Consider the following 23,860-nt stretch of genomic DNA (forward strand, 5'->3'; position numbering starts at 1 on the left):
AAGGGAGTAGCTGCCTCCTCCTGTCTCAGCACAGAACTAAGGACACCCTTTGAAATTAGCAGGCAGCAAGCTAAAAACAAATAGAGGAAGTCCTCTTTCACACAGTGGAAATTAAACTGTGGAACTTGTTGTTACAGGATGCTGCCAAGGACAAAGCCCAAGTGGATCCGAGGAGGGTTATACAAGGGCTACACCAGGGCTGACTATTAAACCTCATAGCCTGCCTCAGCTCAGCAAGTCCTAGAGGCACTGGCAGTCAGACACTGCCTCAGGAGAGGGGAAGGATCGCCCAAGAATGACCCGCATTTCCTACTCTCTTTCCTAAGCATTTCTGGGAATGTTAGGGAACTACTCGTACCAGACCAAGGTACAAGCTTCACTGTACTGGGGAGACAGAGCACAGGGTCACCTGCGCTATTGTTCTGATCCAGTCTGGCTGTTCCTTTGCATTCATGTAACAAATTAAGGGCATTGTCTTCTGAAGTGAACAGAGGCAGGTAAAGACACTTGAGAAAACATTACATTTGCCAAAAATACCTTTCAGGAGACTAAATGTGCTGTGAGTGATTTAGTCTGAATTCAGAAAATAATGTTGTTACCAAAGAAAATACGTGAAGAGAAGAACAGTGAAGTACCAGAACCACTCGTTTTGACTTTTTTCAATGATTATTTTTTTCCAGGAACATAAGCATGAGCTAAAATTTTGACCTTCTGAAGATTAATCATAACAAAAGAAGACTTCCATTACATTGAACATGGTCTGAGGAACAGGCTTGAGATCTTTCTTTTTCAGGTTGCTAAAAGAAGAGAGAAATTATAGTAAGAGCTCAAATGAATGTGAAGCCCAGAGACTCCTCTGAGGAAAAAGAGATATCAACAGCCCTTTTGTATTTCTATTTGTGAGCTCCCTTTTTGTGCTCAGAATTACAGTCATGTGTTTAAGCAACTAAACTTGCCCCATGTTTTTGGGATGCCTTTCAGAGGAATGATGCCCAACACTGAAAATGCTTTTGCTGAAATGGACTCCCAGCAAAACCCGGAATTGCCACCATGGGTGGTCCATTGCTGAAGCCTCCCCAGACACTGCCATGGGCACAGGAGGAGACTGGGTTAGCAGGGCTGCACATTGCTGGGCACCAGCAGGCAGGAGCAGGGCTGGCCAAGAAGCAGGAAACTCAGCAGCCTGGCACATGCTGAAGTAGAGACATCTTCACTCCCAGAAGTAGGGGATTGCAGGAATTGCCTCAGGAAGGTGAGGCTGCAGCCTTTTAGGCAGTGACAAACAGTGCCATATGGGTGACTAACCCACTAGGAGACAGTGGGAACAGCTGGGGGCCAGCAAGTGTCTTCTGAGGGCCTGCAGGCCTACACTGCAGATCTGAGCATCTAGAGAGAAATCCCCATCTTTTCTTTGAAACCATAGAGAGGAGACTGACCCCTTACCCTTTGGTGTGAAAGAAGGAAGGTGATAATTCAATCCTCCAGGCAAAAGATGAGTGGAAGGCAATATGCATCCACACCAGAAAACCTCCTGAAAATATTACATTCCCATCACCAAAATTATCAGCCAACACAGAGCTGTCAGAGCTAGAAGTACCTCCAGGGTTTCCAACCCTAGTTAACAGCTGGCTGAAACAATGACATAACCAACAGGGAGTGAATCGCATTAGTGGTCATATCCTGAGAAGAAGAACCGGAAGCAAGAAGTATCCTACTCAACTATAAACTACTCATAACAGCACTCTGAAAGAGCATTTACAAACACACTGCAGTTCAAAGCTGGATGTATTATTTCAAAGGAACTGAGGAAACCAAAACAAGGAAAGAAATTACATTGACAAGTGGGTTTTAATATAATAATGCTTTTGTCAAGCCTATGAAGTACCTGTTGGTACCATCCATTATCCATTGGAGAGGAGGGGATAGGGTAAACTAGTGAAATGGTGGAACAATCCAGATTTACACCAGCTAGCAATGTCATTTCACTGGAAAAGCCAGAAAAGTCACAAGTTTAGCTAGGTAATGATGTGGAGCCTTGTTTAATCACATTAAGACCAAAGGGATCCTTCCGTTGACTGCAGGAGGCAATAAATCAGGCCAGCAGTTAAGAAAATGAGCTACAGCATCTTCAGCATTTGTTAGTCACCACCAGGCAAATGAACTTTCTCTTCCCCCTTGAAACCAGAGCACAGTGCTGAGTGCTCTGGCTGTCATCCAGCAGGGCACTCTGACAAGGCCAATTCAGCCAAAGTCCACAGAGCGACTCAGGTGTTTAATGGTAAGCACATGCTTAAATGTGTTGCTGGATTAAGGCCAAGAGGGTTAGCACCTTACAGCTTGTAGCTCTTTGGATCCGAAGGACAGTTTTGCGATATACTATGTGGATGGCAGTTTCTCAGCCCATGGGTCACTGGTGGTCCCTGAGATACAGGGAGGTCATGTGCAAAATGTCATCTCCTGTGGCTCTGTTTTGAGCTGTGCTCAGGGTTTCCTATACACACAGAATGGGATAGCAAGCAAGAGAAAACCAGAGAAGTTTAACCTGGTTTTGTTTATTTGTTTGTAAAGAAGAGGCATGTGGCAACACAGTGCTAAATGATCCAAATTTTCTCAGTGAGAGGGAGGTTTGTCCTTGGATTACAATTTTTCAGGCATTTCTGTTATCACAAGTAATTAAAATCAAATTGTAAATAAATTCCTGTTGACTGACTAGTTGCATGCTGGTCAAATTTCTGGGGGATGTTTCTGTAAAAGAAAGAAGAAGGAAGCCTTGCTGGATTGTGAAAGCAAGTGAAAAAAAAATCAGAATTATTCCTTCTGCTCCCAGAATAGCAACCAAAATTAGACCATGACCTTTCCAGAGTGATGTGTATAATTAAGGAAATCAAAGCTACTGTTATATCTCCAAGGAAAAAAAATAAAAAAATGTTTTGATCACATTTACTTCTTTTTATAAACCATGAAAGCCAGGATATTCAGTGTTTAGACTGATGCTCCCTCTGCAAAAGAGGAAATGCACTGCTGAGCATAAAAAGGAATATGGGGGGGTGGGAAAAACCCCTGAATGAAATATCAGCTTCAATATACACTTGTGATGTCTTGGCTTTCGTAGTATTAAAATATAGAGGTTATTTTCACCTCCTCTGCTGCCTCATGAATTCCCTCAGGGATTGTGGTTTGAGCTTCAAACAGAGAAAAAGAAAAAATTCTTTTTTATCATGGAAGCTGATAATATGGGCAGAGACAAGAAAAGCTCCTTTTGTTCTGAGCTTTCAGGCCTCAGAGCATATTTCATTTCATGCAGATATGTACTTAAACCTCTTACAAACCAATGGCATACATTCTATTTACCTTTTTTAAAGTGTATTTTGATTTTAATATTACACATTATTTTAATTTCTGGTATAGAAAAAAAGTTGTTTTTATTTAGAGAATGTTATTTCTGCCCTCTGTTACATGTTATTTATTGAAGTTTAAGCTGTTACTGTCTCTTACATAAATCCTTCTTAACATGTGGATTATTGATCCTATAATCCATAATAATATTTTCTATTCTGTCATCCAGCTGCCAGCCATACACATTAAAAATACACGTGCTAAAATTTGTTGTGAGGTTATACTCAGAAACAAACCCCAACAATTAACATGGTCAGTGAACAGTATTTCTAAATAGACATTGTAATTTCTCTCTAAAAATGTCTAAAGATACTGCACTATATTACTGGATTTATGATCTCTTAAACTTCAGTTTTAAAAACAAAACACTTCTTCAGTCATGCAGACACCCTTAAAGATTAAGCTTGTTTCCATTTTGTACTTGCAATACCATTTCAAATTAGTTTCTTTTCACACTTTCGAGGAAAGTGCTTCTTTGGCTCAGGTGACTTGGAAGGGCTCAACCAAAACTGTAGTGTTAGACTAAACAGACAAGTTTTAGCAGGTCTTCAGATTCTGCACCTGGCACTCAATCTCTGCCATGGGCAAGAGATACAAGCCTGGATATATAGTGCCCTGATTTTGAGGCTAGCTTATGATGCTACCACCTGCCCAATTTTGTATTCCTCCAGAGCAGGTCTGGAAGACACCCTTGATCTGGCCATGAGAGCAAATTTTGCCATTGGAGAGGATATTGCCTATCAGAGGGCTGCTGCTGCCCCTGCAGGGTCACCTGTGGGAGGTTAGGTATCTCTCGGTTCAAACGCAGTGTCCCTGCCGGTTTAATGGAGTGGTGCAACCTGCACATCTGATTTTCAGTTTGATCCCAAATCTGGACTTTTTTGCAAGTGCTGGCTAAATGTGAAGTCATCATAAGACTGAGTAGAATTCAGGTTTTGGCAGTAAGGCTGCATAAGATTTTAGCTTCACAGAGATGTGAAGGGCGTGCTAAGCCATCACCTAACATCACGTCCAGCTGTGATGCTGAAAGCATACATCTGAGCAGGAGTCGGGGCACCACCTAGCATCATGCTCTTTCCTCTGCTTCCAGTGCTCTTAGAGTTAAAAACAACCCATGAGCTCAGGAAAGAAATCAAGCCATCCCAGTGACCATAGGCTAGCAGAGAGGTTGTTGTTCATTTGCAATAAATCTGGGAACTGGGTAATTTTTTAAAGCCTGAGCTGTTGCAAGGCTGCACATCCCCTGTGCCTGGGCTTTGCAGGTTCCCTCCTCACCCTGCTAACCTGCAGGGGAAGCGCTGCAGGAGCATGATGACCCCTGCACCGGCAGGTTTAGTTTGTGCCCTGTTGCCCACTGCTGGGCACAGTTTGGGGTAAGCAGGACCCCAAATGCTCCAGGAGGGCCAGCCTGGGAGCTCCCAGCAGGGCACAGCTCCTCTGCTCAGCAAAGCAGAGTCTTGTGTCAGGGAAAAGCAGACAAGCGTTTCTGAGAGCAATTTCTCTTGGGTTTCTTCTGAGGAAGCACGGATAACTAATTTGAAAGATGCAGTCAAGGCTTTAGTAAACAACCAACTCAAATTCCAATAGTAGGTAAAATTGAAGAGACAACATGAGTCAGCATGAAATACATTCAAGTTTAGAACACTTTCATATCCCCGTCTTATCTGTAGCAACATGCAGCTGTTGGTAATGCCTGACTTATACACATTATATTTTATTGCCATAGTTGTTCCAGTAAGCGCCTCATAAATCATTTGTGGTTGGGGAAAGTCCCTAAAATAACTTCCACCCTGGAAAAGATCCAAACAAGGTACCCATTCCTGCAGGTACAGAGGTAATTTCTTCTGGCAAACTTGAATAGCTGGTTAGGTAGGTCCTGCCCCTGGCAATCAAATTCCCTCTTCAGAGGCTGTTTTTCCTCACCTGCACAGCACCTACAGCTCTCAGCAGTTTCCAAGCCAATGGCTGTTGTCCCACCATCCCTACACTCCTACAGTGTGCGTCAGATCAGGGATGGGGCAGATGAGACAAACTACAAAATTTATCTGCAAAAGTTTCAGACTGTTAATTTTCAGTTATACTGTGAAGTTCTTTCATCTTTTTCCATAGGGCACGAGGATATGTCTTCACAGCAAATGTATGTGCTGGCTTACTCACATTTTGTAACTTTTTAGTCCATCAGTTTCAGCCCTATTGATGGGATGGAGTTTGATAGGATAATAATCTTAAATATGTTAATTTTCAAAAAGTTTCAAGAACAGGCATAGAAGACAGACTCTGTCAGTTCCTGTACAGTTAGAAACGCTATGGTTAGAAATTGTACTGCATTAGATATATGAGACACAAAGCCTTGGGAAACCAGGCATCATTAGTCCTGCTGCTCAAAGACTTGGGCATTTGGGAAAGGGACACTGCGGAACAGGCTTACGCAGGGATGTTCACTGACTTGGGTTGATTATGTCAGGAGACTGGCTCTGCTTGTGACAATTGAGGCAGAGGCAGCTGATTTAGCACCTTAACATACTATTCCGATTAGTGAGAAAATTAATACTTGTAAAGAACATGTAGTGTTCCTAGTGGGGACTTTTGTACATCTACATAAACACTGTGAAGCATTTTAAATCTAAAATACATGTATATTAGAGAGACCATAATCCCGCTTCTCATTCATAATAACATATCTATATATCCCCCTTAGACATGTAACCATGTTTTCCCTGCCAAATCCTTCCCTGTACTAGTGGATCAATTAGTATTATTTCTGAACTTTCCCCATCCATATTCTTTCATTTTTAAAATATCACATAAGAGGAAATAAATCACATAAGCCCCCCATTCACCATGGTTGTATCATGATAGTTATGTTGCTATGGAAACAGCTGTGTGAAGAGACTATGATGCTCTTGGTGATCTGCATTTTATCCCAGATTTCCAATTATGTCATCAGACTGGATTTGCAGTGGCATAAACTGACATAACCACAAGGAAATTATGTAATTTATAACAGGTGAAAATATGAACTGGCAATTATTTGTGAAAAGAAAACCAAAACCCCAAATAATTTACATGGTGGGGAAACTGAATCTAATACTGCTGCTGCCCCATGCGTATTGGAAAGGTTGGGTTAAGTTCTGCTTGAGTCGCCCTGAAATAATTTTTGTTTCCTAATGAGTCCTAATACTCAAGGGAACAGCTGGGAAGCACACAATCCCTGATTTAGGCTGAGTTTAACAGGGTAGGCTACTAAATGCAGTGCATTTTGCAGTGAAGCATTTCCCATGGCATTGTTCACCATTGCCAGTGTCCTCTCAACCTTCTCAAAGGTACTCCAGGTATGGTTTGTTTTTATCTCCCTGTTTCTGCTGGTGTCATGTGCTAAGTCACAACCGTCAAAGTTATACAGCAGTAATGTATCTGCAAAATATATTACAATGTTTTGTGTAGTAGGTTTTTTTTGTACTGACAGAACAGTTGCATCTGATGTACAGCACAATGTCTCAAGGAAAGATGGCCTCCCCTTTGCTTCATTTCAATAAACTGCACAGCCTTTGTGGAAGCAAAGTTCCCTCAACATCACAAATTAAAAACAATTCATATGTAGAAAATCATCAAGGATATAAATAAAATTGAGAAATGTGATGGAACTATTAAGAGGTTAAAAGTAAAATGTAAAGAGTAAGAGATAGGGCATAAAATTTGGTTTTGATCACATATATGATCTAGGCTTGTTAATAAAGCAACCTATTAGTGACATCAGCAGGAGCCCTTCAAAACAGATGAAAATTCACCACTTCTCATATGAATCATGCTATCAGTTCCTCTTTAGGAAGAGTTCAGCAATGTTATTAAAAATATCATTAAAAAATCACACTGGTATGTTCTAAAGCCATAGCTCAGTATTTTCAAAGCTGAGCTCCCCGAGTGAGAAACCTGAAGCAGAAGTGCTTCATCTTCAGTCTCCTGGCCCCATCTGCTCTCTTGCCCATACATCTCAGAGCCCAGGCCATGGGTCAACTAGAGAGCAGGACAAGGGATCAGGCTGGAGGATCAGTCTGTGTGAGTCTACTTAGCATCTTAGCTCATCATTGCTCTGTGGGCATGGGATTGCTCTGAGGAGGACTGGTTGGCTCAGCAGATCCAGCAAAAGTAGGGAGCTTTGTGCAAAATGCATGTATACTTTCAGGTCTTTTGAAATAGCATTCTAAGTTGAATACAGTTGTAGGTATATAGTACCATGATCTGAGTTTCAATACACTGATATAATTGTAAGCCCATACTTTACAGCAGCCAATCCTGTCTGTGTCTAGTGAGTCCTGCTCAAACAGGTGCCTCAGGCCTGCAGTCAGACCCTGAGGATTAACTCAAGTTCAATAAGTGCAGGGTGGTTCCACCTACACCTATGAGTAAAACAGTCAGTCCCGAAAAACTTAATACACAGAGGTTCTTCAGAAGGCAATGGTAACTAAGGGACACCAAATAGAGTTGGCTCCAATGGTGTCACTTGCAAGAAATAACCTTTTACCAATTAAACTCGAAATACTGAAAGTTTTAAAACAAAGGAACTAGTTTTCCTACCCTGCTTACTCAACAAAACACGCTTTTGTCACACCTTGCTGTAAATTATGTCTAGATTAAGTGCATGCCATTATTTTGCAAATATTTCTTTAAAAAAGAGATCAAGGAATGGGAGAGTAAGGAAGAATAAGCAGGAATTGAAAATGAGGAAAGAAACTGTGGCTTTGCCTTGTTCTGCTGCATTAGCAAAAAAAACAAGTGAGACAGGAGTTTCTAGTGTACTGTATTACATATCATTTGCTACTGTGTCTGATAAGTATGGCAATCACAACAATAGTCCCTCTGTGTCATTTAGACTGGACAGGGACTGGTAGGAACAGGGAGGAGACAAATTGTTTGTGAGCCAAAGTGAACATGGTGCTAGTGCTACAAATTTGTAATTGAAGTTGCCCAAATGAGTCAAGATCCTCTCAGATTCTGCAGACCTCTTTGCTTTCTGTACAGATTTCTTTCCTGACTGCGAACAAAATGTTTTCTTTCAGTGCTGACGTTGTGGTGACTCCCACCACAGACATGTAATTTCTCCATGAAACTCGTGATTGTAGGAACATGGGGTACTAGCAGAAGACTCCAGAAGGTTATGGGAAGAGTGTTTCACATTTGACTTGCTTGATTTATTTCCAGCAGTAGCAGTAGAGTTCTTTCTCCTCTCCATTACAATCTTGTGAATTCAATTTCAATTGCTTTTTATTAATAATGTAAATAAGGTAACTAATTTTCCTCATGGTCCTGGTCGAGAGTTCAAATTCACATAAGCAGAGCCTTGTGTTTGGGGAGATTGCATTTCAGTGAATCTACAAAAAATAATCCATATTTTCTTGTGAGGAACTGACTGTAGGACTGGAGATTGGCTTTGTATTTCGGATATCATCAGTCTTGTTTAGTCTGAGATTCAGATATAATAGAATCTTTTTTACAGGTTCATCACCTTCAGATGAATTAAATAGGAATTATAAGATGTCCAAAATCTTAAATTTTATTAAATTCACAGTATGTCTGCAGAACATATTTACATTACTCAAGGGCAATTAAGATAACGATAATGGAAGCTGGATAGTCTGCTACTTTTACTAGGCTTACTTTAGTTTTGAATCAGCACTATTCTTACCAAATATGGCATCTTAATCCCAACATTTCAAGTATATATTTGAAGGAAAGAAGTAATCCCCATTAATCTTTGGAACGCACAAAAAACACATGAGCAAAATGTTAGAAGGGCTAGGAAACATAATTTTCATCCTGTCTTTTCTGTAGACACTAGGATGATCCTTCCTTCTCACTGACACTGTTGGATGAACTCTTTGCAAAAGGGCATTTCTGTTTCAGTAGCGACTGAGTGATATGGCCAAGCATGACAGTTTACTGCTTGCCAAGTTCGTATTTTCAGCTCAGTAGAGAATAAGAAAATCCTTTCTTATCAGCTAAGGTTCTCAAAATATTTATTGTTTTCAAAATTCAACCAGCATGATCCATGTTGAAGCCATACACTAATTAAAAGATAAGTGAAATCATCCACCTGCAAAATTTTCACCAAAACTGCAAATGAGGAAAACACTTGTCTGATATGTGCTGGCACAAAACAGCTGCTAGAGTGCTCCCTTCTTTCTGATGCTAACACATTTTAGTATTCCTGCCAACTGCAGAGTAATCTCAAGGGCACCTTTTAAAAACAACAAAAACATGTAAAAATTAGTGGTAAAAATACTCTTCTGGAAGAAAAAAAAATGTTACTATTGCTGGAAAGGGTTGGTTTGGTTACCTTTTCTAATCACATTTTTAAAAGGAATTAATGGTCTAGGGATTTAAAGGGAAACAAAAATAGGGTTGCATGTGCTCACAGTATGGCGTATTTTGCCATCTCAAAGGTTCCCAAACAGTTGGTCCACAGAGACTTGACAGGTCACATAGTTTTAACGCTTCCTTCTGTCTCCTACTGCTAAATCTCATTTGTAATAGCTAAAAATACACATCTTGTTTTCCCAGTATAGCTTTCCCATGTAAACGGACTTGCTGCTGTTATCCCAGGGCATGGTGATGTTCTGCAGGATTTTGAATGGGAGGGAGGACAGACTATGTAATTGCTGACTGGAAGAGAGACAGTTTCTGAATGGAAGGGGAGGATTTCCCTGAGATAATGCTTTTATTCAGCTGGAAAAATATCAAGGACCCTATGAGTAAATAGTATTCAAAGTGTTTTCAGGCACCTCTGTGAAAACAAATCACGCTATCTGGCCAGGGAGTTGGGCTAGGCAGTTTTCCTGGCAGGCAAGAAAGGGCTGAGGTCTCTTACATTGGGCAACCATCGGTTAAAAAATTGAAGCAAGCCAGAGAATTATAAGCCCTTACAGAACACCTCAGGGAATGCCATTCCCTAGAAGGGATATTTAAAGTATCTGCTTTAATCAGTCCATTCTTATTTTGAAATATTTTGAGGACATAAGTATCTTGTTCCAATAAAACACACCAGTGACTCTGAAAGATGCTTCCAGTGACACATGCTATTTTTAGCACACAATTTTGATTTAACTTGTTATTGTTTATAATGACCTTAGGCTTTCCAAAGCACACCCCAGGCCTTTGGCAAAACTATTTGCATGCACAGAAATTTCTATAAGAATAATGTCTGTTTCTCTCCATGAAGATTTGGTGCTGTCCTTTGCAAGAGTGTTTCTGGGGAAACAGTGACTTTTAGTCACAGAGAATCACAGAATCATTTAGGTTGGAAAAGATCATCAAGTCCAACCTTTCACCTAGCACTGCCAAGTCCACCGCTACACCAGGTACACCATTACACTATGTACCTAAGCACCACATCCACAGGTCTTTTAAATACCTCCAGGGATGGTGACTCCACCGCTTCCCTGGGCAGCCTGTTCCAACAGAATTAACCTGTTAGCAATTCAGACTGGATGGCTCTTTCATTCAGTCCATCTGTTAACAAAGTCCTTCAGATGTATAATTTATCTACACATGTATTTCAAGCAAAACAAAATGACATATTAGACATCCCTGACAATTATTTTCCTTGAAAGTGATTTTTCATTTAACATTCCCCAAAAGAATTACATTTGGTCAGTTCCCTAGAAACAGTGGTTTAAATAGATTTATTAATATCTCTTAACTTCAGTTAATTTATACAAAAATATCTAGATTTCTAAAGAAAGTTCTCTCTCAGGAGTTAGGCTGATTACACTTTAAAGCATTTATTTTATTAACCAAGCAGCATGTGTGGAAGGAAATAAAATGTAATAGCTTACTGCTAAGCATGGAGTCGATAGAGATTGAGTGAACATGAAAATGAAGTTGTATCCATGCATTCAGTGGAGGAAAGTAACCAGGATTCAAGTGAACTAGAAACTGGCAGTCAAGGAAAAGTCAATCTGTGTGAACCCATCAGCATGAGACTTCCAAATAAGGACAGTTAGCAGAATGAATTGCATTAGTCTTTCATCTCATCTAGATAGCTTTCATTATTAAGCAAAGACTCATTAGCTTCTTACTACAAGCACAGTATCAATCACTTGTGCCAAGGAATTGGATTAAGGACACTTACAAACTCCTTGGTTTGCACCCAATGTTTGTCAATGCACTCTGAGTAGGTGCAGTGAGGAGCAGGAAAAATTTACAGCTTACCCAAAGAATTCTCAGTGTTTCAGGCCTATGAAAACAACATTTTCTCTGCAAGACAGCATTATCATTTTTGTAAATGTTATTTTTAAAAGCAGTATACTAAAAATAACACAGTACAGCTTAGTAGCAGACTACTCATTTTAGTTCCTGTATAAATGTCATACACTTTTCCAAATTAGAGAAATTTTTGTCATCCCAGAATAACTCAAAAGATAGTTTGAGCTTATTTTGAGACAGGTATATGAAAATGATCTGACTCTAGATTTAAAAGCTAGAAGTCCAGAATTTGACCAGATATAGTCCAGTGTTACAAATGTTACAATTTTTTTATACTGACTCCTTGCAGCTAAATATGCAGATTTAGGCCTTAATGAAGACTGCAGAAACCAATGGAAGCTTTTCCACTGGACATGTTCCTAAGGCTTTGAAGAATTTAGAGTGTGAGTAGAATCAGATAAAAGGATATGGATGCTGGATTAGGCAAGCAGCAGATTACAAAGCAGCATTAGCATTTGCCCTTTGCAAAGGTTAAATTATGTTCCTATCTTAAATATTGCATTGCCTATTCATGCTCCCATGGGGGCTATCCATTTAGAGATTTTAGCTGAAAATGGCAAGAGGACCAGAATACTGTCAGAATGAATTTTTAATTTTTTTCCTTATAATATGCTAGAACTTCAGGGCAGATGTTATGAGAAATAAGTAGCTCAGAGAGTTGTTGAAGACTCATATGTCATACACGGTCCTGGAACAAAGAAGAATACTCCATCAAATAATAAAGTAATTTAAAACTAAATGGAAGTGATATTAAACTCTCCAAATTTCATGCAACTTGTACCTTGCTCAGTGCCAGTACAAAGACAGTGCTCAGAGCAGCTTCAGTGACCAGTTTTCTAGAGTGCACAAATCTTTAAAGAGCAACTAATTTCTTTGTGCATTTTCTTTCTTAAGCCACTGCAAAAGCAATTGAAACAAAATGTTCCTGATCTTGTTTGTTTTAATGTGAAACTCAGATGAAGTTTTGGGTTATCTGGAGAGGGAGTCCTCCTATCTCATACTAGACATCTGCCATGTGGATATATGAACTAGTCACCCTAGACTCTGTCTGTAGTCAGAAGCAAAATATGAGCTCTTCATCTAACCACTTTCGGACAGATACTGTAGGATTCATTGTATAACACTACGGAGGTGTCTGCTTCTTTCCATTGGTCTCTCAAGAGAGTAGAGGCACCCAGCTCCTTTGTTGACACCTAGACTGCGAGATGGTCACATTGTGTCAGAGGAATCCTAAACCACACTGTTATACTCTCCCATTAATAGCTTTAAGACCTCAGCTCTTTCTTGACCTCACACAAGAATCACTTTCCTCGTGATTCAAAACAAGTGAATTTTCCTATAAAGTCCAATTTTTCAGCTAGTCTGAATTAGCAAAGATTTACAGAATAAAAATAATCCCACCCACCTGCTTTTATGGGCCACTTGTCCTTTTTTATATCTTCAACCATACGTAAAATTTCTTGTGCAAAAATGAGGAAAAATAAAGGAAGACAGTGTGCGGATGCAGCTAAGCATGGACTTGTAACCTCTGGAGAACCAAGGAGAAGGAGATACAGTCAGGCATAGAGTGTGAATTACCTGCCAGAAATATCTTCAACTCTCACTCACAATAAATACTCATACGTATCACGAATATGTGGTGAATTCCCTGAATGGTAGATTCTGTTCTACTACATAGTAGAATTCCCTTCTACCATGCCATCACTGAAAAAGAATACTATTGAATGTTTCTAGATGACTCCTATAATCCCTTTGCAAGGATTCAGAGTAGGAATTTCACAGTATACAGTTGGACATCAAAAGAAGCATCCAGAGTATAGATTCCCAGAAATGGCCATTTATGCTCTTACAAGAAACATGGCTGGAACAAGCATAACTGGATGCAAGAAATCACATGCAGATAGCAGTCTGGAAACAACTGGGGAAAAAAAAAAAGCATAAGGGAAAACAAAACCATATTTTGGCACTCAACTATTTCATTGCAGAGACATTCTTTAAGCTTGCATGCGAAAGCAGTAGTATTATGCAATCAAAGTAATATGTTCAGATAGCCAGTTTTGCCTGTTTTATTATACAGTTACAAACTTTTTATCGTGACTGCTTTAAGCTCTTAGAGTAGGCCACTACATATATTCTCACTGTGGATGTATGGTAAGAAATAGTTATAAAAAAAATATTCTATGCTACCATTATAAAACTATGTTTTGAGAGGCAAAGTAACACTTTTTTATGATAAATAAGTACTTTATAGGTACATGAGAGAAGAATATCTGTAATTAACATTGTCATTGCAAAATAATACAGATAGTGGAACTACAAAGCAAATCAATTTTTTTTCTACCATAATGGAATAGCTACTGAATTGAAAGGCCAAACTGGACTAGATATAATTAAAAACCAAGGAGAAGATAAAAATAAAATTAGCAGTGTGCTTAATAAAAACATTTGGTAATAAAATTACTCTGTGTAAGGTGGCTGTCAGGTGCCCCCAAAGCTGTCCCTCCTCTAGGTTGACGCAGCGGCAGCTTCACCAGCAACTCCTCCTGGGGTAAGTGCTCCAGCCCCACTGCCTTGGAGGCCCTCCTCTGAGCTCCCATCAGTTTGTCCATGTCTCTCCTGCATTGGGAGCCCAAAACTGGATGCAATACTCTAGGGGCAGTCTTACCAGTGCTGCACAGAGGAAATAAATTGCTTCCTTGATCTACTGAATGTACTTACGTTGATACAGCCAAGGATGCTGTTAGCCTTCATCATGTCCAGGGCTCCCTCGTGGATCATGTTTGGAATAAAAAGCACCAGAACACCCAGGTCCTATCCAGAGGAGCTGCTCCCTGGCCTAGCCCATATCACTGCAGTGGATTAGTGCAGGGCTCTGCATTTGTCCTGGCCAAACATCATAAGACTCCTGTTGGCACATTCTTGGTGCTGGTCTGTGTTCCTCTGGACAGCCACCCTTTTCTCAAGTGTATTGACACGTCACACCACTCTGTCTTCATCACCACAGAAACTGAGGGTGCACATCATCATGTCCTCCAGGTCACTGCTAAATGTATTAAACATCACTAATAGATCCCAAGACAGACCCCTGAGGAACTCTACTTGTAACCAGTTTCCAGGTGGAGCATGAACCATTAACCACCACCCTCTGAGCCGTCATGCAACCATTTTTCCAAACATCTAGTAGTCTGCTCAATTACTGCTGTTATAATTACTATCCTCTTCAACAAACCACCCCCTTCTGTGTTTTCACGACCACCATTGCAGATCTGAATAAAAAAATAAAGATTTGCCATTATTTTTTACAATTAGTAACACCCTATAAAAAACACAGCTGTACTGTCAGACACTGAACAGTAATTTATTCTCCCTTCAGCAGCAGACCCATTCACCAACCTTTCTTTGCTGAATTCTCACAGATATAGCTCACTGATGCTTTTAGCCAGAAGTTAAGCCAGTTTAAGACATTCTTGCCTACTTTCCTACTGCCTCTCAACTTCATTACGATGACTTACTGCCCCTTGGCTGTGCTGGCACTGACCTTGGTGCGACCAACTGAGGAAGCAGTAGGAGTAGTGTGGAGATGGGACCTAGGATGAAGGTGGGACAGGAAGGTGGGCATGTCTGGAAGTGGCATTCCACAAGAGAAAAATGTACCATTGAATATTACATACTAGCCTTACTTCCAGCTTACCTTAAACAAAACCAGACAAACAAACACAGTGTCTATAGGGCATTTTTCAGCTCCCAGGATTGTTTTGCAAACCTTACCTGGTGTCAGTAACAGTAAATATGAAACTCCATCCTGATTTTTCTGATCCCTGCAGCATCCCTCCAGTAGCATTCAGGTCAAAATGAAATACAAGTGCTGGAAAGCCCTTCAAGTTTGAGCTTCTTTTCACAGAAAACTCCCCAAAACAAGCGTTATTCAAGATCCTGAGCAGGACATTGAATAGTGAAGCTGACGAACACACAAAAAAACCATGACATCATCCAACACTTGTATTTGTTCAACTCTCTCTGAGGGAACATTTGTGTTTTTTCAATAGTAAGGGTGCCATGACTCTCAGGAGGAACAGAAGCTGCTCTCTCAGCAACCAGAAACTGAGGTTCATTTCTACTCTTCAGAAATGCCCTTTCAGTTCCTGATGGTGGTTATATGCCAAAAGGGTCCAGCAGGCCTTTTTGGAAACTGTCACTGGTGTTCAAGGAATGTTGGAGCATTTCCTTTGAAAATGAAATGAAATGAAAAGAAATGCCTCTTTCCAGTTCTTGAAACTGCTAAATGATCTCTGCCAGCAATGATTTATACCTAGAGCTTATAAAAGTATTCTGAGTCACAAACCACTTTCCATCCCATCAGACCAAATTGGACCCAGAAGGAATGATCCTGTACTGTGGCTATGCATTCTGGAGAAAAGTCTAAGACAAAGAGATAATATTACACTATTTTCTCAAGCAGCCTATTCCCCTGTATGCTCAAACATTTTCAGATTAAGTCCTCTTGGGTTTGAAGTTTTAAGAAGCAAGGGTTGTCTACCTGAATGTATCTTTCAGATGACTCAGAGGGACACTTTCAAGTCCATATCTTTTCTTTTAATTGTATACACATTTTTCATCAAAATGTAACTTTTAATAATGTATGTTAGTGGAATAATTATGACCTTTCTTAAGGATAAAGAGACTTAGGGGAGACGTTGTTCACTGAGAAATTAAGAACCTTCAACGCTTGTTCCAGAAGGGTTTATTCATGGCCTGAATCTAAAGTTTATTGTAAGAGAGACCTGTTACAATGTTAAAACGTGAAAGTGGAAGGACTCCCAATAATGGAAAGATCAGAATCAGAAACTGATGAAGATAAATTAAGATTAAGCTGGATGTGGATACACTTTCTATACAAAAAATGGCATCATTTTCCTTACAGTAATTCATAAGATATAATGCAAAATTAAACCATTTTTGAGTGATATGGAAATGTTCTGCTTTATGCATACAAAGAAAATACAGTTTTGTGTGTCCAATGAGTTGCTGAGTAACTTTTGCATACTACTCCAAATGCTAGAGATGGAAACAGAAATATCACACCGAAAATGTGTGCAAAGGGAATTTCGCTCAGTCACAACCACTGGGTTACAAGCAGTAGGTTTGCCCAGTCAAACTGCTTGACAGGAGTCGAGCACCACTACTGGAGATGAGCCATTAACTTCCTTAATACATAAATCCATGATCCCATCGAGGAGAGGAGAGGAGAGGAGAGGAGAGGAGAGGAGAGGAGGAGGAGAGGAGGAGGAGAGGAGGAGGAGAGGAGGAGAGGGGAGGAGGCAGAAATTGGTTTCATGCCACCAATCTATCAACTCAGAGAATGCAGATTAACACTAACATACTATCCATCCTTTTTTGCACCCCCCTAGTAAGGAGCAGAACAAGCGGTTTGTTACATATTTTAGGGTGAACAGAGAAAAAAGTGAGTTTGAAAGAACAAAGGAATATCTCAGATAATTCAGATGGCTTTAAAAAAATAAAAAAGCAAGCAACAATATACTGCTCAATTATAGCAGTAAATATGGCTGTGGAGGCTGACATCTCTGCATCACACCTGTAACTACTACAAGAAGCACTTACAAAGAGCTAGGAAAATGCTTCCACATATAACAGTAGTTTATTAAAGTCCATCTGGTGGTGAGCCAGCAAGAGGGAGTGTCAGTATGTGCCTAGAGAAAGTGATTAAAACATAAACAGGATGTGATGGAGGAGTTGAATAATCTAAAGAAATCATATTAATGCAGAGTTTCATTAGTTAGCTTTTCTAGTAGAGCAGCTATATTTTGTTTGGTGCCAGCTGCTGTATCCTCTCCAGCCCAAACATACCCCGATATTTAATTGTAAGACTTTTAAGGCATAAATAATGTTTACTAACTGATTGAGACCAAGGGGCACAAATTAGATATCTAAGGTCTCTGTGGCCACCCCAAAGAGGATAGGAGGCCACTAACACCTGACAACATGGGCTGTGCTCCCGCACTGGTTGCTGCATGTGTGTATATACAGCTCTATAGATTCTCTCCCCTGCTTTCTTCATATAGACTGAGGCAACATCAACCAGATCTTCTTGAAGAGGTCCTAACTACCCAAGCACATGTGCAATACCACCTGACTTTTCCAAATGCTCAAACAAGATAGCACAGAAACCAGCTACCTGTCATATGGTAAGCTATACCAATAACTGCCCATTGGAGACAAAGCAGAATCTTCATTTTTCACATAAACAGCCCTCAAAAATTAACATTAGCTTTCATGATCACCATTTTTGCAGCTTTTGCTATCCAACATCTCCACAGATCCCATTTCTTGCGCCACTAGCCTTCGCCAACTGTCTCATGGCACCCTTAAAAGAATAATCATCCCTCATGCTTATCTGCCCAGAACTGTCTTTTTGTGCCTTTAAGCCCTGTCTTGAACTCTTACTCAGTTCTTAGCCATCATCTGCATGGAAAAAATGTTTAATTCTCCTTCCCTCTCCCTCTCCCTCTCCCTCTCCCTCTCCTCGATAACAGTATTCCAAAAGTTTTCAGAAGAATGTTAGCTATCTTCAATCAAACTAAAACCTATCAACATGGTCACATGTTGTCACTGAAGGAGGTATCCTTGTTGCTTAATGGAGATGCGTGCTCTCACCTCTTCCCTTTTCCTGTGTTCTGCTGTTGTACATTTTGTCAAAAATCTATCTCTCTTCTGGCTTTATGGTGTCCCAGTGATGCTACTTTGGCATGTTGATCACCCTGGCTGGCATCTGCACCTGCATCCTGTCTGTTTTTAGAGACAGATGCAAGGAAAATGGTTTTCATAAAGCAGTGCTTACATCTGGGTCTAGGCGGCTTATAACAGCAGCAGCAAACATCTGTCACCAGCACTTTAAAGTGTGTGTGTTGCCTCAGATGAAAAGTTGAAAGATTGTCTAGACTTCAATAAGTCCACTACATTAACAGTAAAATATTCTAGTAATTAAAAGCATTTCCAGAGAGGAAAGACTACAGCAAATGTCTTCTACTGAGTCACTTTTCATTCTTTTCCACTTTGATTCAGCTGAGTGTAGCCAAAATAAAGATATAAAGGGTGACCATAGAGGGGAAAATGACAAGTCAAGAAAGAAGCGACTGGTAATGGATCAATTCTGCACTGACCATTCCCAACTAATCAGTATTTATTACTCATTTTTCAAAACTCATCTTCCAGCTTCAGTTCCAAAGCTATAAATCTTGTTTTTCACTTTAAAAATTGCTGAAAACCACAATGTAAAGTTTATCTTCACCACTGAAAAGTTAACTAACACAGCTATGCTGAGACAGAACTGCAGCAAAGTCAAGGCAATTTAAGTTTCAGCGTTAGGCAAACTTGCCAAGGTGGGACTCAGGCAGGACCATAGAGCTGGTCTAGTTGTGACAAGTGTCTTCACTGTGCTTTTATACCAACGTAGTTCACGCATAATAAAAATTATTATGAATAAAAAAAAAAATTTAAGTGGGGGTAGGGAGTAAGAAAGAATCATTTATAGCAGAGGACCCCTAAGAAGCAGCATCACAAATGGATTCTCCCTTAACTTGCTGGTGGCTTTCCACTGGTCCTTGACTCTATTAATTTATTTTCCATCCATGGGCTATCAGAGTGTATCCAGGGAGCTCCATGTGCCTAGATCTACGCCAGCAGTCCAGTAGCAGTAAAGCAGTTAATAATGTGTTCCTTTTTTTCCATGTTTCTAAGTGACCTATGGTGTTTGGCAAATCTGTATTCATGATTCACAAAAGGATATCTGTCCAAAGAAAAGCTATTCTCCTTCTTCTTGCTTTATAGTGCAACTTAGAGTTTCCTTTATCATGATTCTTCTCCAGTTTTCTGTGGGGGTGGAGAGGGTGGGAAAGTCTGTCTGAATGCCTTATGTTCGCTGAGAGATCATTACAGCATGCCAAGATTTTACAGGGGTGAAAATATTCCAGGAAGTTGTTATTTATCAATTCCCAAGGAAATTAGCTCATAGAATACAAAAATAAACCTTAAGTAAATGAAAGTAAACAAAGGAATAAATGCCAAGGGGCATGCCATTTCGCTTTTATTTTCTTTTTCTGCTACACCAATACAAAAAAAAATCATCAGTTCTTGTTCTCTGTCCCATATGAACCCAGAATGGTACAGGTTGCTCTGAAAAACCTCAAATCCGAGCTGTAAACATGGAGCCTAACAGCTCCCACAACTGTTTCTTAAACAGTTGGAAATCATTGCTGCTTCTCATCCTAGTGTTACTGCAGTTCCACATGAACCTGGTGTTCCCTCGGCTTTTATAATTTAAAATTACACTCATGGTTTCATTATGATGCTGAAACAAGGAGTTTCTTACAGTGTTATACTCAAAGCTCCTTTCAGGACTATTTTGGGTTCATGAAGGGGGTGTTTCACTCTTTACCTTAAGGTTTTGATTCAAGTTCATGGAGCAAACAGTTGAGACACTTTAAAAAGTCCAACACTTCACAGTTCTTGTTACTGCCTATTCAGTCGCAGCAGCATCTCCACAACAGAGTCCACAGTACTGGACATGCACCCTCACTGCAAGTGCAGCTCAGATACTCCATTTCATGGTCTGCTCCGCTTTCATCAGCAGTTTAAACTAATCCACCTGAATGTGAATTACTGTGCCTGCTGGGAGTTCTCCACTGGCTCTGCAGGTGTGCACTGGGAAACTGGCAACTGTAACACTGGTAAACACCTCGGAAAACGTTGTTAGAAATCATCCCTCAAGTCAACCTGGTCATCCTAGCATCAGGGTCTTACACTGATAGAACTGCCTCCCTGTCTGACACTGCGTGCATTTTACAGCCCTCTCTTGTCATGGACTTGGCTAAGCTAGGGCAAAACCCAGTCTAGTTTCCTTCCAAGAAAGTTGATACAGGAAGGTCCTAGAAACTCTGGGTTATTTTTTAACATGTTCTCATGGCAATCCCCATGTGGGAAGTCAGCTGACCAGAGATGTCCATATGGCCTTTTGCCAAGCTGCAGACTGTGAGATGAGTGGGTAGGGCTGTCTTGTCTCCACATGCAGAGAGGCCCATCAGGGACATCAGATATGGTGGAGGGGACCAGCTCACCCCTTTCTGCAGTGTAGCACCCTCCAGGATGCTGCTGCCCCTGGCAGGAGCAAATGGAGATGCAGCAGGAGACAGGGCTGACACCAGCAGCTGAAGTGCTGCTGGATTAGAGGCTGAAATGTGCTGCTGCAGTACAGGAGACTACCTCAAGACAAAATCCCGCTTTCCTCCTTTTCCCAAGACATTAAAAAATCACCCGATGCCTGTTCCCTGTGATTCACTTGTTGAAACACCTATGTGGATTCTGAGGAGAGAGAAACAAGATCACTAGAGCAAGGATTGCTCAATGAGGAAAAAATTACACCCAGGGGAAGTGGAGATGGAAGAAAGGATGAAACCCTGTCACTGGTCTATCTTTCATGCAGAGCTTTGTCCTGTCACATTTTAACAAGTATAAAAGAGAAATGCCTGCTGTGAGAAAAGGGATATAAGACAGTTACACTTCTCCATCTCAATCACTTGCCACACATGTGTAGACAGTTTCTACAAAACAGTAGTGATAACATCTTGTTAATAAGTCTCATATCTCCTAAATACCCCTGAAGTGAGTAATTTCTGAAACAGGGAGCTGAAGAACTTTTTATTTCCCATACTATAATGAGTTATCTGGGCTATGTGATTATCTATATGACAGCAGCACTATCCAAAAGAGGCTTTAAATATATTCAGTTGCTTAGAAGAGCATCAGAAGTGAAAGGCTGTCAGATAATACTGTCCTGGTTTTACTGGGATTGAGTCATAGAATTCCATTCTCTGTTCAGCAGACCTGGATTTCTGAGAGAATTGCAGTGTTCAATTTAGTGAAAACAAGTTGGTACTATAGCTTTAGCTGGGATAGTTATTTTCCTCATAGTAGCTAGTGAGACTTTGTTTTGGATTCATGCTAAGCAGAAATGTTGATAGCCACTGATGTTTACACTAACTCAAGGACTGTTTTACAATTTTTGCCTGCACTTGTGCTCCTAGTTTCTTTTGCTGTTTTGAGGGTTTTTTCCCCCTCTTCTCTCTGCACATGAGGAAGGCAGGAAGCAGAACCCAAGCTTTTCTGGGACAGATGACCCAGGACAGATCATAGGATCATTGAATACATTGAATTGGAAATGACCTTTAAAGGTCATCTAGTCCAACCTCCCTGCAGTGACCAGGGACATCTTTAACTAGGTCAGGTGGCTCAGAGCCCCATCAAGCCTGACCTTGAATGTCTCCATGGATGGGGCCTTCACCACCTCTCTGGGCAACCAGTTCCAGTATTTTTGCCACCCTCATAGTAAAGAACTTCTTCCTAATGTCTAGTCTAAATCTACCCTGCTTTAGTTTAAAACCATTGCTCCTTGTCCTATTGCTACACGCCCTTGTAAACAGTCCCTCCGAAGCTTAAAGTACCTTCAGGTACTGGAAGGCCCTGATGACCCAGGTGTGATCCAAGCTGGCCAACAGAATGTATCAGAATGTATTCCATACCATAAACATCACACTCACTATAAACTGGGGAGTCTGCTGTGGATGACTATTCTTAAGCTGGCTGCTGTCTCCACAAGGTCTAGCTCATTCAGTTCCTGAGGATTATCCTTCCCCCATTGCATTTTCATTGGCACACAGCCAGGAACTGCTGTTTGTGAGCTGAGTATAACTTTGATTGCTTTATTATCGTTGTTGTTGTTGTTATTATTATTATTATTATTATTTCGGTTTGGTTTATTTTATTTATTAAATGGTCTTTATCTCAGCTAATGAGTTCTTTCACTTTTACTTTTCCAATTCTCTCCCCCAATCCTACCAGGGAGAGTGGGAGTGAGCGAGTGACTGCATAGTGTTTAGCTGCCTGCAGGGCTGAACCATGACAGATACACAGAACCAAACAACAATATAAATTAAACAATTTTGGGGGGAAAATACAGTTGCAGTAACACAAAGCAATGTTGTGACTACATTTGCAGACTATTGAAAAACATCAAACTCTCTCCAAAGCACACTGAAGCCTGTTTCAGACATTGTTTCACCCAGCCTGAAATTTTTCCCAATTTGTCCAAAAGAGGTTCACAGAAGTTATTTCAGTTCCTCCAGAATGTTTTTTATTTATTTATTAGACACTGTCAGTAAACTAGAAGTCATTTCTTGCACAGTTTGAGCCATAAGCATCCTATGAGGTGCCAAGTGAGAGCTATGAGTATTCGGCATCTCGTAGCACAAAGCCCTGCAAGTGTCACAATTTTGAGTGGTTCCTTTTGGAAACTTGAGCATTTCTCCTTGTGGCTACTGCTGAGAACATGCTAAAAGGCAAATGAATGTCTACAAATAAAAAATTACCAAGTCAGCATGAGTCCTTTCAAGGCTTTGGGTTGGCCTCAACTGTAGTGTTGAGTAGAGTTGGAGGAGCTGGGCAGAGCCGTTTGTCAGATGTGAGAGACAGAGAGGAAGCTGTGAGATACGTGCAACAGCTGCGGGGAGAAGAGGGATGTCAGTTAAGGAGAAATCATAACCTCTCTGGGTGGTGGAGAAACTCAAACCACTATGGGTTAGTTGTTGAACTCAGAACAAGCTTTTATCCCAAATCAGTCTTGTGAGCTATGGGTTTGCTTAGTTTTGCCTTGAACTCTGCTTCTCCTCTCCTAACCTGAACGGTTAGTGAGGAAAAGGTTTCTCTGGCTGAATACAAAGTCACAAATTCTAATTACCTCCATGTCCTGTGTTAACTAACTTAGTCACTAACATTGATTAAATTCTGGCATGAAGATCACTCAAGATGATTGGTCTCCCATGCAATCAGATGTCCCAAATTACCCAGAGACCAATGGTATCTTAGTAAGGGGCATATTCTTTACCATAATCACCTCTTGCTTTGTTTCTCACCAGTTTTGACTACAGAAGACATTACTGCTATGCAGCATGAAACTGTGAGAACTTACGCAGCACCATCACTCAGCACAGGGATGTGGCACTGTGCCACACTGCAGGTCAAAGCAAGCCGTGGTGGGTAACACAGGGGGACCAGGCAGCAGCGTGGGTGGCTCTACCTGAGAGACGAGCCCAGGAGCGCAGGAGACTATCCTCGGCCCAGCATGGTGAGGGAA

This window comes from Mesitornis unicolor, unplaced genomic scaffold, assembly GCF_000695765.1.
Source record: "Mesitornis unicolor isolate BGI_N332 unplaced genomic scaffold, ASM69576v1 scaffold7186, whole genome shotgun sequence".
Lineage (NCBI taxonomy): Eukaryota > Metazoa > Chordata > Aves > Mesitornithiformes > Mesitornithidae > Mesitornis > Mesitornis unicolor.